Consider the following 4565-nt stretch of genomic DNA (forward strand, 5'->3'; position numbering starts at 1 on the left):
TTGTCATGTTTCTAGAAAAAGCAAAAGCAAAAGAAAACCCTCCTCCTGTCAGAGGCATTGATAAACTGCAAGTTGTGGAGAGTCCAAACGTTTTAATTCATTAGTCCTGGCAAACCTAAAATACAAACAGTCTTGCTTCATAAGACAGGAATGTCTTCAGCATGACCCAATCAGTGTCTGTGTCTATTCCCGCAAACTGGCAAAGATAGCATGACTCTAGTCAGCAAAAATGTCCGCCACTCTGATCAGCTCAGCCAGACACAGCCAACTTGGACAGGCCACAAACCACCTCTCAGATGATTGCAGTGATGATCCCGGTTAAGAACATGAGTTTTGAGGTTGAACCTTGTTGGGGCTTGATGACTTGATCCATTCTACAAATGCAACTGACCACAAAAGGACTTGATGGTAAATAGGAATGGAGCATTGGGATTTTTTTCAACCTTTTTAAGGAAAAATTGGATTTAAAAAAATGTACTTAAAAATTTTAAGCAAAATTGAATGTCATGAGTATATAAAAATAGTTGGACCATGATGTTAAGGTTAAATAATTAAAAATAAGCAATATTAAGAGAATGCAAAGACAAGCCACAAACTGGAAGAAAAGCTTTGCAAAACACACATCAAATAAAGGACTGGTATCTAAAATATACAAAGAAATCTTAAAACTCAACAGTAGGAGAATAAACAACCCATTCAACAAATGAGCAAAAGATCTGAACAGGCACTTCATCAAAGAAGATAGACAGATGACAGGTAGACCTAGGAAAAGATGATCAACTTCAGATGTCATTAGGGAATTGCAAATTAAAACAATGATGCTGGGTACCAGTGGCTCATGCCTGTAATCCTAGCTACTCAGGAGGCAGAGATCAGTATTTCAGTTTGAAGCCAGCCCAGGCAAATAGTTTATGAGACCCTGTCTCAAAAAAAACCCTTCACTGGTGGAGTTGCTTAAGGTATAGGCCCTGAGTTCAAGCCCCAGTACTGCAAAAAAATTAAAAAAAAAACAATGACATACCATTACACACCCTATCCAAATGACCAACATCTAAAACACCGACAACATCAATATTGATAAGGATGTGGAAAAACAGGAACTCTAATTTATTGCTAGTGGGAATACAAAATGGTACAGTCACTATAGTTTATTACAAAACTAAACATATTCTTACCCTATGATCCACCAATCACACTCCTAAGTATTTGCCCAAATGAGCTGAAAACATGTCCATATAAAAACCTGCATACAAATGTGTATAGCTACCTTATTCAGAATTGCCCAATCTTGGAAGCAACCAATATGTAATTCAGCAGGTGAATAGATACACAAACTGTAGTGTATTCAGATAATGGAAATTAAGGGATAAAAAATGAGCTATCAAGCCACAAAAAGACATGAAGACACCTCAGTGCATATTACTAAGTGACAAAAGCTAATCCGTAAGGGTGGATGCTATAGTGATAAGATAAAATGTCATCACACATTTGCCAAAACCCATAGAATGTACAACACAAAGAGTGACCCCTAATATAAACTATGGCATTTATCAACTATGTATCAATATTGACTCATCAACTGTAACAAATGTACCACACTCGTGCAAGATTAAGTTAATAACAGGGGAAATTAGGAATGGAAAGATGAATAAATGTATGGGAATTCTGTAATTTTCATTCATTTTTTTCTATAACCCTAAAAATATTGAAAAGTATTTAAAAAGTAAAAAGACTTAGCAAGTTTCTTTGACTGAATTAATGGAAGGTTAATTTATTGTGAAATGCACAGCAATGAAGTTGTATAGATTTGGATAAGTATGACATTCACATATAATCTATTCTTTTCAGGAATAATGATGACTATTTCAGTGTTGTTTTGTGGTTAGTATAACCTCATATAAGATACCATAATTTATCAAATGCATTTCTTATCCACTATGTCATTTCCATCTTCCAGACAATCCTATAGTGTTGTCCTGGTGAGTATGGCCAGCCCTATTGGACAGATGAGCAAATTGAGGCTCAGAAAAATTTCATTAAGAGCCAAAGGACAAATGATCATGATAGAATAAATGACTCAGATAGTATCCAGGTTTTCTAATTTTTAGATCATGTGATTTCCACTCATCAGAATGCACTGAGTGTTAAAGGTTCATTTGAAATTTTTAGTTAAGAAGAAGCCTGAGTCTCAGCATTTGGCTGAGTGAGACAAAGGTATGACTTTCTTTAATGGTCCAGCATCGATCTGACATTAGCCACCTTAATCATGACACCTAAGTTCAACCCCAAGGGAATCAAAGTTGTGCATCATGTGTATAGTAGATGGAGAAGTAGATACCTGCTTTGGCTTGATTTTAAATGTTTCCTACATGCCTATGTGTTGGAGGCTTGGTCTCAAGCCCTGGTGGAACATCGATCGTGACAACACAACAGCCTTGGGATCAAGTAACCCAAGGCTATATTCACCCATGAACATAAATCTCTTAAAATTGTGGCTTAAACAACTATATTTCTAACCTCAGCTATATTTACCCATGAACATAAATCTCTTAAAATTGTGGCTTAAACAGCTGCATTCTGAGTGCCTTTCAGACATTTCTCCAATGATTTTAGTTTTAAGGTCATATCTATACTAAAACTACTAAGGAAACTCATTGAACTATTTTCTAGAAATCCCAAACATTGAACTGCATGGCTCATTAAATATAACAGCCCACTGCCTTTTAAGTGTATGTCTTTACTTTGAAAATCTCTTATTGCCAGAAAGGACCAAACACAGTCCAAACCTACCATGTGAACGAAGGGAAAGAGAAAAGAAGTATAGAAGGAGCCATTCTTTTAGTTTCAAATGTTTCTTGACCAATTTAATATTAGCTTGAATATCAAAGGGCATTTTTTGACTCATAAAACTAGGAAATCCAGGGACATTGTAGTTTCATAAATGTATTTATCAAAAAACAAAACTTATTTAATCGTGAAGCTGACTTTCTCTGCCCCATTCTCAGATAGTTTCCCCTTGAGGTGGCTACTAACTGCCTACTCAAATCTTACTAGCTTTCCAATCCCAATGGAAAGGAAGACATTTTCCTCAGTAATTCTGGGTAAGATAATCACTGGCCAAGCCTAAAGACCATTTCCTTCACTGTGGATAATGGGTAGGGCACTACATCAGGTGAGGCCTAGGTCCAGCCATAAATTTGAGTAGGGAGAGAATCATTCCTCTGATTGGCAAGTTGATGTTGGGTAGAAAGAAAGAAAGGAGAGGAAGTGTATGAGGACTGGGTGGGGCAGAAAAGAGAGACTCAAAAGCTGTAGGTTCAGACCTTCATGAGTAGAGTATGTCAGAGTCCTGTGAAACATTCTGGTTTCAAGGTGATGGTGAGAAATAATATATATGAGGCAAATACTACCTGCCAGATATTTGGCTAAACTTTTTCAATACCCTTGGTATTTAATGTAGAAAACACCCTTCTAACATAGCAACTGTCATTCCTATTTAAGAGAGGAACAGAGAAAGAGAAAGTTTCAGTGGTTTGCCCAAAGTCCCAGAGCTCATAAATTAGATTCAATTTGTTGCCAAAAATAAATCTCTTCAAGAACACACCAAAATCCTGGCCAAAGCTAAAATTGCCTTTGAAGGAGATGCCTTTTCCTATCACTAGGGTTGGAGTCTCAAGAAGAAATTTCTTGGGCTGGAGGCAGGCATGGCTCCTGTGGTTGAGTGCCTGACTGACTAGTAAGTGTGAGTTCAAACTCCTGTAAATGCAAAAAAAAAAAACCAAAAAAAAAACGACATTTCTTTGTGAAAGAGATATTCAAAATCTCAAGAAATACAAAGTGGCTTGCTTATTTCAAAAATCTAACTACTAGCAAGCATGAAACCCCGAGTTCAAACTTAAGTGCCACCAAAAAATTTTAAAAAAATCTAATACTAGAAGATGCAAATCTAATTGCCTCATCCAGTGAATAAAGCCATGATTTATTCCTAGCTAGGCACTCTACCACTTGAGCCACTCCCTCAGAATGAGTTATTCCTCATGCAAGGACTTACTGTACAATACCTATAAGTAACAATCAGAGAAACATGGGCCATGAAAATAAATAAATGTCCCTCACTACCACAAATTATGCAGTCAGGTTTCCCACATTTAGGGAAATCACAGGAGTCAGCACATCCGGAGTGCAATGGATAAAACTTGCCCTGGGAAAACCACCTTCGTGATCATGGTATCTCCCCTGCCAGGTAAGTATAAAATAGGATCTTAATCTGACTCCTTCTTGTGAAAACTGAGGTCTAAGAAAAGAGTTGTGTTTTCAGCCTGGAGAACAAAAAAGAAAGAGAATTATCACTAGATGTCCACACTTTGAAAGAGACTTCCAACAGTATCACCATCTTCATTAACCTTAATTTACATAGATATGTAGATATTCCAACTGAATACAACTTTTGAAGGTAGAATAGAACTCTGAGAAGGTAAGGAGGTATAGCCTTTAAATTTTGAAGGGACAATTGGGAAAAGTTCCTAATCTCATTGATCTTTCTCACATAAGATTTCCTCTCCTTT

At 36.8% G+C, this 4565-nt stretch overlaps 1 non-coding gene across 1 annotated transcript; it reads right to left on the reverse strand.

Annotated features, from left to right (window-relative positions):
• Positions 1–4083: 4083 nt before the first annotated feature.
• Positions 4084–4251, reverse strand: LOC141423499 (U1 spliceosomal RNA). The gene has a single exon (XR_012448365.1). It is a non-coding gene; the product is annotated as a U1 spliceosomal RNA (small nuclear RNA).
• Between the last annotated feature and the right edge of the window lie 314 nt (positions 4252–4565).

This window comes from Castor canadensis, chromosome 5 (assembly GCF_047511655.1).
Source record: "Castor canadensis chromosome 5, mCasCan1.hap1v2, whole genome shotgun sequence".
Classification (NCBI taxonomy): domain Eukaryota; kingdom Metazoa; phylum Chordata; class Mammalia; order Rodentia; family Castoridae; genus Castor; species Castor canadensis.